This window comes from Haliotis cracherodii, unplaced genomic scaffold, assembly GCF_022045235.1.
Source record: "Haliotis cracherodii isolate W230 unplaced genomic scaffold, xgHalCrac1.p SCAF_6, whole genome shotgun sequence".
Classification (NCBI taxonomy): Eukaryota; Metazoa; Mollusca; class Gastropoda; order Lepetellida; family Haliotidae; genus Haliotis; species Haliotis cracherodii.
The window spans coordinates 60,346,499-60,360,653 of record NW_027266319.1 but is presented as its reverse complement, the minus strand read 5'-3'; the positions used below and the strand labels follow the sequence as shown (position 1 = coordinate 60,360,653).

The window sequence follows — 14,155 nt, the reverse complement described above, 5'->3', positions numbered from 1 at the left end:
TTAACATTTAAGCTTCAATCACCTACAAAATTATCTTTCTAGCTCATATAGTTTCCAAGATATAACCCTTCAAACCTATCCGGCATGTGCGTTTCTTTTGTAGTTGAGTATATATGGGAAAAATTCAAATATATATTTCCGAATGTATTAACCAAACTATCACTTGAATATTGGTATATTGATAAAGGAACAGACTCATCTGGAAAAAAAATATTTGTACGGTTCATTATGTACAGAAACAGGAGGCTGATTTCCACAGCCGACTCTGGCGTTACAGTCCCCCTATAACTGAATATGACAATCTGCAACATAGCTGGGTTGTCATACATCCACTGCTCTAAACGTTCTTAGGGCGGTGGGGTAGCCTAATGGTTAAAGCGTTCGCCCGTCATGCCGAAGACCATGGTTCGATTCCACACATACATACAGTGTGTGAACCACATCTCTGGTGTCCTCTGGGGGCACGGGTGGCCCAGTCGTCTAAGGCGCCGCGATTCGCTGTGCAGAGTTGCGTCCCTTGGGCATGCCAGAAGCCTATGATTGTGGGTCCGAATCCCGGTTCGCCCCGGTTATGTTTCTAGGTTTGTCAGCACCATACCCGTGCTCGTGGGTTTCACCGAAGTGGTAAACGTCTAAGACCTGCATCACTTCGGGCTTTCCTCCCACATTGAGCTGACACGCTGTGATATAGCTGGAATACTGTTAAAAGCGTCGTTAAACCCAATTCACTCACTCACTCACTCTGGTGTCCTCTAGATATTGCTGGAATATGATCATATACTTCTGTCAGTCGATCTTTAGCTGTATCTACACACTGAGCTAGTTCGAGATGCACGCACTCATAGATATAACCGCTTGCGGTCATCCGGTATGTAACCACGACAGCAAAATGAATATTTCTTTGGTAATAGAGTGATTGATTTGGGTTTAACGCCGCTTTTAACAGTATTCCAGTTATATCACGGCGTGTCAGCTTAATCTGGGAGGAAAGCCCTTCATTTGAATGTGACAAACATCCTACCCTGTTCCACTACATTCAGACAGCCACATTTGGGGGTATCCAAAACACACCTTTTCAGTATGTCAAGTGAAAAATACATTAATACTGTATTTTTGAAGGGTTAGGCATAAATGTTCCTTCCACTATTTTCTGCACTGAGTGTGAGGGAATTGGGTTTAACGCCGCTTTTAATTGTATTCGCGGCGTGTCAGCTTAATGTGGGAGGAAAGCTCGAAAAGGCCTCAGACGTTTAAACCCACCGGCACGGGTATGGTGTTGATGCTCATGGTGTTGACAAACATAGAAACATAATCGGGGCGAACCGGGATTCGAACTCACAATCATAGGTTTCTGGCGTGCCAAGGGACGCAACTCTGAAATGGGCCACTGAATCATATACATGATCTTTAAGAGGAGTTTACGCTTCTAGTGGGACACTGGTGGCCGCAATTCGCAGTGCAGACTTGCGTCTCTTGGTACATGATCATGGGTTCAAATCCCGATTCTCCCCGATTATAGTTGTAGGTTTGTTGGCACCATATCCATGGGTTTCACGAAATTGGTAAACGTCAAAGACCTGCATCACTTCGGGCTTTTCTCCCATATTAATCTGATACGCCGTCACTTAACTGGAACATTGTTCAAAGCGGCGTTGAACCAAACTCACTCACTACTCACTACTCACCGTGCAATAGAACCGTGCACTAATTAGAATGTTACATGTGCTAATGATCTCTGTGTTGTCAAGAAACCGCATGGCTGGGTCGGCTGTTGGAAAAGTGTTGATGGGAGAACAAGTCTCAAGGTAGGACACAAAATAAACACAAAATTAATACTAAAATAAACAACATTAAACACAACATTAACCACAACAATAGTTACGACATCATAATTAAACACATCACTGAACACAACGTTAAGCATCACATAACACAAAAATAACCACAACATTAAACACAACAATACACAGTTTTAAACAGAGCATTTAAAACGATAGAAAATAAGAACTATACAATGAATACAACAGCATTTAACAACATGTATATCAATACTGTATACTGTATAATCAATTTACATTCTATAATCGCTGCCATAACTTTGTTTAAGAAGTGAAGTTACAACTGCATTTCTCTGCAATTGTATTACTCTCTTGTGGTGTCTTTCAAATTGATCTCAAGACATGTATCTGATGATAGTGAATAGGCCCACAGACCCGTGAAGATCCGAGGGTAAAATAGGTCTTCAGCAACCTATGCTTGCCGTAAAAGGTGATTATGCTTGTCGTACGAGGCGACTAACGGATCGGGTGGTCAGGCTCGCTGACTTGTTTGATGCATGTCATCGTATCCCAATTGCGAGGATCGATGCTCATGGTGTCAAGCACTGGATTGTCTGGTCCAGACTCGATTGTTGACAGACCGCCTTCATTTGGCTGGAATAATCCTGAGAGCGGCGTTAAACGACAAACAAACAAACTCAGCTGCTACATCCTGTCCTTGCTGTGGTAAACATTTGTGTTTGGAACGTTCCTTAAATCATAACTTCACAGAAATTCTGCTGTCAGGCTTACCGCCAACTAATAATAGTAAAATCGGTAAACGCTTAGCTGCTTATTACACATTATCTTCCTTTGAAAAAACAAAACAATAACGTAATTTAGTTAGAAGTTACTGCCACAGAAGAGTCCTTTTGTAATAGAAAACAAAAGGAAATTCTTTTATCCGCTACCCGTGAAGATCCGGAGTAGAATAGGTCTACAGCAAATCATGCTTGTCGTAAGAGGCGACTAATGGGATCGGGTGCTCAGGCTCACTGACTTGGTTGATGAATGTCATCGTTTCCCAATTGCGTCATGATATCAATCACTGAATTGTCTGGTCCAGCCTTGATTATTTACCGACCGAGTCATATAGCTTGAATATTGCTGAGTGCAGCGTTAACCAACAAACCAACCAACAAGGTGTCCTTGAATCCGCATCTGTCGTGCCGAGGATCAAACACCTGCCAGTCCTACAGTCGGTCCAAGTTTTATAACCGGGCTAAGGCCGCTTCACCGTAGGCTCTCTCGTCCACTGTGAGTCGGGGTGACTGTAGTGCATGTGCTGCACGGAATTCACATGGTTGAAATATGACGCGACACACTGAGAGGCGCAGTTGGACCGAGAAAGCGCAATTGACAGTTGGCTGAATATAAAACTGCTAACCAGAGAAATTTTAAACGAAGTGCAAGGGGATATATGAATGGGTGCTGTCCGTCCGTCCGTTCGTCCGTATGGCAAGCACTTTTCACATTTATTACGGAATTACTGATATCTTGAATTGAATTGAAGATATCGTGAATTGAATTTAAGATATTTTGAATGGAATTGAAGTTATCTTATATACATATACCGTAATGTAGATATCTGCGATACAATTTTAGATATCACGAAATTAATTAAGGATATGATGAAGCTTATTACTGATATCTTGAAAAGAAATGCTGATATCTTAAATATCGATTAATGATATCAAAATATGATTTAAAGATGTCAAAAAGTAATGTTTTGTTATGATATGAGTAATTCAATTCCTGATATCTTGAAACTAAATACAGAATATCAATAATAAATTATTGATATCTTCAATTGTTGCCATTATCAAAGACATCCGCTTATTTATATATATCTTCAAATACTTCCGTCTGTTAAGTACTGTGGGTAATGTTTCTAACCATGGCGGACAATTTCTTCTCACTACGGAAACCATGTTTTCAAATTGATCACTGCCGTCATGTCAGTCCCCTCAACTCCTCCGAGGGGCGGTCGGGTAGCCTAGTGGTTAAAGCGTTCGCTCGTCACGCCGAAGACCAGGGTTCGAATTCCGACATGGGTACAATGTGTGAAGCCCATTTCTGGTGTCACCCGCCTTGATATTGCTGGAATATTGCTAAAAGCGGCGTAAAGCCAAACTCACTCACTCACTCACTCAACTCCTCCGCGAATTGCTTGGCGTGCTGTTGAGACTAGTTCCTGCACAAGTTGGGTTTGTCGCCATTTTGGAACCTGAAGAATTTACGGATATGTCGCCAGACAGGAAGCATTTAAGATATTTCTAAATCATTTCCCGCCATTTTAGAGACCGGAATAATTCGTTTGCCGTTCCTTCATGTTACCTAAACTATTGTCAACGCGCATGTGTTGACGGGGAAATTAGCGCAGATTGAAGACGAAGAATACGTTGAGTCCAAACTTTTTTTAGTCGGCAATAAAACAAAATACAATTAGAAATATGTCGAGCGGAAATTCCAACTCAACAAGTACAAGTGAAGTCCAGCAAGCAGGCGTATCCTACTCGCGGCTGTACATACAGGTGCTGTCGGAATACCATACTGACTAACAGTAAAGATGAAAACATATATATACACTATAGGACAACAATAGACAGACAATGAAACAATGGCGTTGCCCTTGATATGGGGCTTATGGATGTGGTTACAGACACGGCCCGGGGAAAATGGATTAAGGCTATAAATGTCACAATGTGAAATGCTGTGTTAGACAATGGTTCAACTGACCGCCGTTACGCATGGATTACATCATGTTAAAATAGTTCAGATTTTCCTAAACGATACTGTACAAAAAGGGATGTTTTTCAGAGGCTACAATTCTTTAACATTGCGTTCTCCAGAGTGCAGTTAAGTCACTCTGTGACACTATATTAGAGATAGCAACAAGTAATATAAAGATAACTTCAAAATTATGACTATCTATATTTTGATTTTTTATATCATTAACGCTCAGAATTAAAGATATCTTGAATTGAATTAAAGATATCTTTAATTGAATTGATGATATCTAAAAAGAATTAATCATATCTGTAATGCATTTGTGGATATGCATAACTTATTTCAGTACATCTTGAATTGAATTTAGAGATATCACGAAATATTTTGTTGATATCACAGTAACATTTTAAAATATCAGTAATTGTATTTTGGATATCAGAAATGAATGCAAGATATTTTTAATTATTCTTTGATATCTTCAAAACATTATTGATATCTTCAAATAGAATACTGATATATTTAAAACAATTGAATATATCAGTAAATCAGTAATTCGTGTGAAAACGGCTTGCCATCCGTCCGTCATGTTTCGTTTCCGGAGTAGAACTAAAAAACATGAGATATATCCTAAGGAAACTTGACACATATATTGGTCTAGTGGTGCCTTTTGATAGTTTGGGATTTTGAAAAATTCATTTTTCGAGTTTCCATAGCAACCGGACATGCCCCAGGGGACATATGTAGTTACGTGCATGCACACGAGGTGAGGTGAAATCGGGTTAAACGTCGCTTTCAAGATTATTGCACTCATACAACCACGGGCATTTGCGCGTGTACATGCGTGCGTGTGTCTGCTTGTGTCTGTGTGCGTGCACGTGCCTGTCCGGTCATCCGGGCCTCATGTGCTTATATAAAGATGAAGATGCTGCTGCACAAAATGATATTCAGTTCGAGTGAGGATAGTTTTACGCCGCATTCCAGCAATATCACAGCGGAGGACACCATAAATAGACTTCACACATTGCACCAATGTGTGGAATCGAACCCGGATCTTCGACAAGCGAACACTTTAACCACTAGGCAACCCCAACACCCGTATTCATTAGAAGAAGTCTAAACTTTACAAGCCTATCTGTAAAAGGCGAGTAACGGGACCGGGTGGTCAGGCTCGCTGACTTCGCCGATGCATATCATCGTATCCTAAATGCGTAGACCGATGCTCATGATGTCAATCACTGATTTTTCTGGTACAGACTCGATTACTTACAGACCGCTGTCATTTATCGGGCATATTGCTAAGTGCGGCATTAAATAACAAACAAACAAACTTCAAGTCTAACCGTAACGTCACCGTTTTCTATGCAAATGGCCTCCCTGATAACTGTGCACGCGTCACACCATACAATGAAGCCCATTTCATATAGACAGGTGTTTGGCTGTCTTTGCATTGTTTCACCTTTATGCTGCATGCTGCATTTTCGAAATAATTTGCTTGACTAGGTGAACATTGCAATCGCAATTCTTATGTTAAGGCAGAACTGTTTACTCGTGTAAGCGAGCATTTGATTTTACAACAATTAGAAGGAATATGTATTTCAGTTACGCGTTTTTATCATGTTTCTTTAATACTTTGCTTAGAAATGTTTTACGTATGTCTTGAATCTGTGATACTTGCATGTATAATACTGCACTTGAATTTCCGAATGCAGAATATGTTTCCGTCGCTACGTATACATGACTCAACTATGTGACGTTACAATTTAACTGCCGTATTTAAACTATTAGACGCCGGCCTCTAATAAAAGCCAGGTCAATTGTTCAGTGCAAAAAATAGAAGCCGGGCCTCTAATAGACGCCGGTCGATCAAGACTTCGAGAATTGATTGAGGTATATCTACAGATATCTACGAACACAAAGTGTACACATTTCGTAACGATTCGGGACATTCGTGGTCATAGTGAAATTGGGATATTAATAGAAGCCGGGCCTCCAATAGACGCCGGATGAAACGCTTGTCCGAAATAAATAGAAGCCCGGGCGTCTAATAGAGGAAATACGGTAATCATTTTCCGCAATATTTTCGGACGAATCTTTAGGTTGAAATTATGATCAGATTTCCCTTTTGTTTAAAACCTGATCTCTTCGCACAGGACTCGATATCAAATGTCTATTTCGCATTGTCTATGTCACATTTCACCCCAGTACCTTCATACTGACAACATTTCTATCCGATTTAGACACTGGGGTCACGGTTGGCCCCAGGCGCCGCAATTCCCTGTGTAGAGTTGCGTTTTAAGGGCACCCCAGAAACCTATGATCGTGGGTTCGAGCCCCGGCTCGCCCCGTGTATGTATCTAGGTTTGTCAGCACCATACCGTGCTCGTGGGTTCCACCAAAGTGGTAAACGTCTGAGACCTGCATCACTTTGGGGCTTTCCTAACACATATCCTCCCGTGATATACATGGAATACTGTTCAAAGCGGCGTTAAACCCAAATCACTCTCTCATTGAATATTTAATTTATATTTGTAAACCTGGATCCAGATTGGTTTCCGTGCTGACAACACGCATAGGTGACAATATGTTAAACTAGTGCACTATGTAGGGATATTGCCAAGTCTGCAATTTCATCATATGGATATTTGGTTATGTTTTTCACTGGTCATATATTGCATAACCACATTGTTTCACATGTATTAAACATAATCTATATGGAGTATATGTATATTCATTAATCATTTGTATTTCGAAGTAAAGGATCTTTGGTTGGTTTGTTGGTGTGTTATGTTATACCGCACTCATCAATATTGCAGCTATAAGACGGTTGTCCGTAAATAATCGAGTCAAGACCAGACAATCCTGTAGAGGATCAATTACCCGCAACGCTATTATTGCCATTTTTGCTTCCTTTTGAAGTCAAACCAATAAGTAAAACGCTCTCTTTCACGCTTAATTTAGCTGTCGACGCCCGAATGTTGTATCTTTCAATTAAACATAGAACCTTCACACACTTTGATTTTTTTTTGTTTTGTTTGTTTGTTTGGACCTGACAATCCAGTGATTGACATCAATGAGCATCGATCCTCGCAATTGGGATACGATGACATGCATCAATCAAGTCAGCGAGCCTGACCACCCGATCCCGGTAGTCGCCTCATCGGACAATCATAGTCGCCTTTTCTTGCAAGCCTTTTGGTTCTTCTTCAAGTTACAAACTATGTTCTGGAATTGGACGGTGTGAGACTCAGGGATGTTATGTATTTGACCTTTCTACACAACGGGTGTTACTGATCGGGCACTTACCTAACACCTGGTGACATATTAAGTTGACAAAGATTCCTGAATTCAAAATTCAATTTTGACTGTACGATTTTCATGTGACAGGGATAATGAATATCCCCAAGGCATGGGCTTCTACATATTCACGAGGTTAACAGTCCAGTTTCCAACCTTCCTGAACTAGGTTGGAATTTCTGGGCTCGATTGTTGCACATATCGTATATAATATGGCCCAGTACTCATCAGTATATTCAATCACGTCAGCGTTTTAACACCAGATGGCAGCATAATTGTGCTGAAAAACAACCGACATTATCACGTTTGAAACAATAAGATGCATTTCGCCGAGGCCAGCGAAAAAGTTGGTATAAAAGCCCCGGACGTAGTGCAGTCCAAGATAACACACAAGATCTACCCCTGATAAAGACATACAAGACCACGATGAAGGCAAAGACATGGGTGACCGCGAAATTGTTCTATGGGGAGCCAACGGAATCCAACTTTCGCCTCATCGAGGAAGAGGTGCCGTAGCCGAAGCAGGGAGGTAGGGAAGGCTAGAACACAGCTTGTTGCACGTACTTATTCCTAATATAATTGGAAAACTGTTGGGCTCAGATATTATTAATTAACATATTTGGTGGTGGAAGGAAATCTCCAACACTGCTGCAAGTGTGAAACATATCAGCAGCTAAATGCTATCGCGGGGAAATTCCAGCAGCATTCCATCAGAATCTACAAGTCCTCCTGTGCTCCTCTAAATCACCAATTCGAAACCGATAGGGCGCCTTTTGGACGAGTCGGGTCGGAGCGTACGTCAACGTTATACTGAATAATAATGACTAATTTTTTTATACATTTGTAAATTGCTTTCCTTCATCTCATTTATGATGAGTTATACGTCCACAGGTCTCATTGGACGAGATATATAAAACAAGGATATAAACCTGTGACCTTTGTGTTTCAGAGTTTGTGTGCGAGGCCCTGTATTTAAGTGTCAGTCCATACGAAAGGTAACATTTGTCCTGACTACACACATGGATGTGTTAATTTGATTCAATTGCCATTCCGTGTCGTTGACCTGTTAGTAACTGTTACTCATGTTGAGGGGGTACGGGTTGCCCAGTCGTCTAAGGCGCCGCGATTCGCTGTGCAGAATGGTTGTGGATTCGAATCCCGGTTCGACCCGATTATATTTCTGGGTTTGTCAGCACCATACCCGTGCTCGTGGGTTTCACCGAAGTGGTAAACGTCTGAGACCTGCATCACCTCGGGCTTTCCTCACACATTATGCTGACACGCCGTGATATAACTGGAAAATGTTAAAAGCGGCATTAAACCAAACTCCCCCACTCACTCATTCACTACTCATGCTGAGAACCTGAGAGATGGAAATAAGAAAAAGTGAAAATGTTTTTGTTTTTTTACGTTCAAGTGCAGTACAAGGCTCCCAAGCGTTATGACGTCACCCTTAGTTAAAGGACGAATGGTTGCTTCCCTTTAATCGGACTAAAATGAAATGTACTTTTGTTTGTTATAAATTTATTGATGGTACATATTGCAATATTTATCGCGAACTGAATTCGGTTTATATATGATTCATATATTCGTATTGCCGTTGAATATTTATTTAATTTTACATAACCTTACAGTATTAACCGAACTAGTATATATGTTGTAACGTTGATTATCGTTATAATGTCCCAGCTGAATCAAAATTGGATATGATATTACTCGTGTGCTGGCGATTAGGTGCCTCACACTGGCAAGTGTGGGTGCGAATCTCGGACGGGACTCAACCCCCCCAAAAAGTACGAGAATCTGTACTTTACAAGGTAAGTGTTATCCCAAATATAGCATTTGTTACATTTGACCACTTTCTAAATGGCATTGTGTGTTCCTAGCTCTCGGCCATGGGAGCCGTGCCAATTTACACTTGTCAGAGGGGTACTCAAGGTACGTGATCTAGACTACCTGTTGTCGGACTTTCATTTTTGTGGAAGCCTCGGTGGCTGAGCGGGTTAGATCGCTGACTTTGAGAGCTGGCGATTAGGTGCCTCACCCTGGCAAATGTGGGTTTGAATCCAGTACGGGACTCCCCACCCCCCAGATCGTACTTGTTTTTACCATGTCTGGCGCTCGGCATTAAGGGGCTCAGACAAGGACTGGTCGTCTCGGAGTCAGTATACTGTGTCTAAGTGGGGTATTCATGTTAAACTGCGGCATGGTATCTCAGTGAGCTAGCACTATAAATCGTCATCAGTCCGGACGAGTATAAGCAGCCACACACACACGTACATGCACGTCGTTATATAAGTGCAATAATCTTGGACTCGTCACCACTCGCCCCTTTCCGTAACCTGCACTTCGGCTTTTCTCGGAATAACACGAGTTGGTCACTAATGCACAATTCTGAAACTGTTTACAAATTGTGTTCTGTGTCTTGAAGCCTCTGTTTGTCCAACCTTCAGAGTGACAGACACCAAGAACAGCGAGTACCCTGTCGGGACGTTAGTCCAGTGTTACAGTGCGTGGCGGAGCAGGTCGTTGATAAACCCTAAAGAAAATCCCGAGGCTCTCAAGCTTCTAAAAGTGCCCAACCTCGGTGGAAAAGAACCTTCTCTGGCTCTTGGAGTCATGGGGATACCAGGGTAAGAGGGGGCGAAGAAAATGTCTGTATTAATCCGAGCCTTTTTTTCATGTTTAATATTCACCTTGATGCTGCCGCCTTCGTGTAGGTTGTGATGTTCCGGGCAACAAAACAATCTTATCGCTTCGACCATCACAACTCCCATTCTCTGACGTAGACTTACCATAGTCGTAGCCCATAGATCGATTTGTGGTTCCAGACGCTATGAGTGAGTGAGTGAGTGAATGAGTCGGGGTTAACGCCGCAGTGAACATGAGTCCAGATATATTGCGGCGTGCTAACTTAATCAGGGAGGAAAGTCCGAAGTGTTGCACTCAGAAGTTTACCGCTTTGGTGAAACCCACGATTACGGGTATGTTGCTGACAAACCTAGAAATTATTATTTTAATGAGATTTTCCTGGTGCCATTGTTTCAGAGTGACGGCGTATCTAGGTTTCCTAGAGCTGTGTGAGCCCAAAGCTGGGGACACGGTGCTGGTCAGCGGGGCAGCAGGGGCAGTGGGCAGTGTGGTTGGACAGATCGCCAAGATCAAGGTAGGATGGACGCTGAACTGGGAATTACATTATTATCTAACACTATGTGATTTAGTGTTTATATCATTGACGTTGATAACAAATGTAGGTTGTTGGTTCTGCAAAAGAGACTAATTATTTATGATAAGAAACATAAGGTATTATATTCGTATGACAGTCATGGCAGTTAACTGACTATACAAATCCAGTTTCCAGCCTTGCCGAACTGCGATGGAATTTTGTTGCTCAATCGGAGCGTCACCAGTGGCTATAATGAGTTATGTCCTTTCTACGTCCCTCGTTTTGACCAATCAGATTTCACTTCACATGTAACTTGCACTTGCTTCACACAAAATGGCGGCGCCCAGTCAAGACTATCTGATCGATAATCAATATCTATTTTGTACTAAAATTGGTCTCAACTCGCGAAGTGCATCAACTTACTTGAGCACCTTGATTAAAAAGATGAAAAGATTTGGAAAATATCTGTAGATGCACAATTGACGGTACACATGCTTTGTAAATCCTTCATTCGAACGAAATCAGTTTTCAACCCGGATGTCGATTTCGTTACGCGATTTTGAATGGGCTATTCATAGACTCGTTAGTTCAGCCAAAATATGATCCGAAAATCCAGCCTAGGTCGGCAATGAGTGAGTGAGTGAGTTGGGTTTAACGCCGCTTTTAACAGCATTCCAGTTATATCGCGGTGTGTCAGCTTAATGTGGGAGGAAATCCCGAAGTGATGCAGATCTCGGACGTTTACCACTTCGTTGAAACCCACGATCACGGGTATGGTGCTGACAAACCTAGAAACATAATCGGGGCGAACCAGGATGCGAACCCACAATCATAGGTTTCTGGCGTGCCCAAGGGACGCAACTCTGCACAGCGACTGGGCCACCCGTGCCCCTAGGTCGGCAATGGTGGAAACTGGACTCTTATATTCAGTTAACTCCCTTGCCATGGGAACATGAACATATGCCGTCGTCTTAGGCTCTCGAGTCTGTAAGTTGCGACCCATACCAAGTCAGAAGCTTATGGTTTGAATCCCAAATAAGCCCTGCTTTTGAGTGGCATCCTCGAATGGAAAATCTCATCAATCTGCATCACTTTTAGCTTTCTCCTGACATCAAGCTGATACGCCCCTACTGCAATATGGTATTACTTGAATGCTTTTCAAGGCGACATTAAGGAATTCACTCACTCGCTTGTGTTAATAATATAAACGCTTCTATTTGGAGTCAGCGATGTCTTTGTCAAGGAGTTACATACCACTTGGAAGTCAAAACGTTTTTAAAGCATTGTTGTTACTATATCACAGGGCTGCAAGGTGATTGGGTTTTTCGGATCGAAGGAGAAGTGTGATTGGTTGAAGAGTCTTGGATTTGATCACGTGTTCAACTTTAAGGAAGTGAATCTGGACGATGCACTCACATCCGCTGCTCCAAATGGTGTCGACTGTTTCTTTGACAGCGTGTGTAACAGCCAATTGATATTCCATATGCATGCTCTATAGAACATAACAGTATCTCTGTAGGAAGTTATTCCAAATCTATTTCTTGTAGATTTAAAAGTGTTAAAAAGTAATGATGAGAACAAAATGCAGCTACAAACGGGATTTGTCCCCAGCAACCTGTGCGAGCGGCTTCATGGGTCGTGTTTTAACCAAATAATCGAGCTTGGACAGGACAATCCAGTGATTGACATCATGAGCATCGATCCACGAAATTGGGATCGATGACACGCATCAACCAAGTCAGCAAGTCTGACCACCCGATCCCGTTAGTCGCCTCTTACGAAAAGCATAGTCGCCATTTAGGGCAATAATGGGTTGCTGAAGACCTGTTCTACCCCGGATCTTTAGGGGTCTATTGGATTACTGAGTACGGCGTTATACAACACATACACTACTGCCTGTCTATAATAAAAACGAACTGAAGATATTTGAATGATTACTTAAAATATTCATGTATGTTTCCAGGTCGGCGGCGAGGTCTCTTGCCGCGTACTGCAGCACATGAACGACCTAGGACGGGTTTGCGTGAGTGGAGCAATGTCCTCCTACAACTACGGTGACAAACAGCCTCTGAGTGCGTTTAGATTTGTTTGTTTCTTTGTTGTTCGACGCCGTACTCAGCATTATTCCAGCTTTATGACGGAGGTCTGTAAATAATCAAGTCCGGACCAGACAATCCAGTGTTTGACATCATGAGCATCGATCCGAGCAATTGAGATAAGATTACATGCATCAACCAAGTCACCGAGCCTGAGCACCCGATCCCGTTAGTCGCCTCTTACGACAAACATAGTCGCCTTTTACGGCAAGCATAGGTTGCTGAAGACCCGGTTCTCTGTCCTCTACCCGGATCTTTATATTCTCTTCCTTATGTGTATCACTTCTAAATGCCATTCAAACACTTTACCAGTCAGGGTCCCCTTCTTCTACATTTCAGGCATGGACTACTCTTTGTACATTGGAGTCATAGACCAGTGCAATTTGCAGGAATGCCGTCATGGGTCAAGTTTTCATGACATATTTTCGTGTATGTTAGCATACGGCTCGTGGTAGTGTGTTTCATTGAATCACCTGTTTGGTCCCTTACCTTATAACACTTGCATAGCTAACCGACAGAATCGGTTTTGCGAACATGTATGTGCAGTGAGACTTCATCCCGCAAAGAGAATTGATTTCTTGTCTCTACAATCCCAATTTTGAACGAGTTTTGATATAATCCTCCTTTTAGACACGTTCAAAACAGCATTCTTGTTCCAGGGCAAGGTCAAGTACAAAGAAGAGGTTCAAGAAGGGTTTGAAAAGATGCCAAAGGCTTTCCTGACTGCGTTGAAGGGGAAGGTCGCTGGGAAAATAATTGTGAAAGTTTAGACTGGTTTAGCTATAATATAGACTAACATCCAGTCTCTGAAATGATCATACCGTACAGAAAAAACAGTTGTTCAGATATCTTTAAAAAAATATTATAAAAATGGAGCCCAGTGATTCTCTTCAATTTCAGATACTGCAGTAATATAGACTTGCATGGGCTGTATTTGATTTATATTTGTATCAGGTTCTGTAAGACAGACTAGCTATAATATAATAATGCCAATATAGCCGCCGGTAAGGGTGAAATCAATGTCGGTATTTGTAAGCGATGATTATATTTTA

The 14,155-nt window shown here is 41.9% G+C and overlaps 2 pseudogenes; one reads left to right on the top strand and one right to left on the bottom strand.

Moving 5' to 3' along the window:
• Window positions 1-7,867, bottom strand: part of LOC139446557 (uncharacterized) — a 28,649-nt pseudogene extending 20,782 nt beyond the window's left edge.
• A 400-nt stretch (window positions 7,868-8,267) lies between these two features.
• On the top strand, window positions 8,268-13,873 carry LOC139446556 (prostaglandin reductase 1-like; annotated as a pseudogene).
• Window positions 13,874-14,155: the final 282 nt, after the last annotated feature.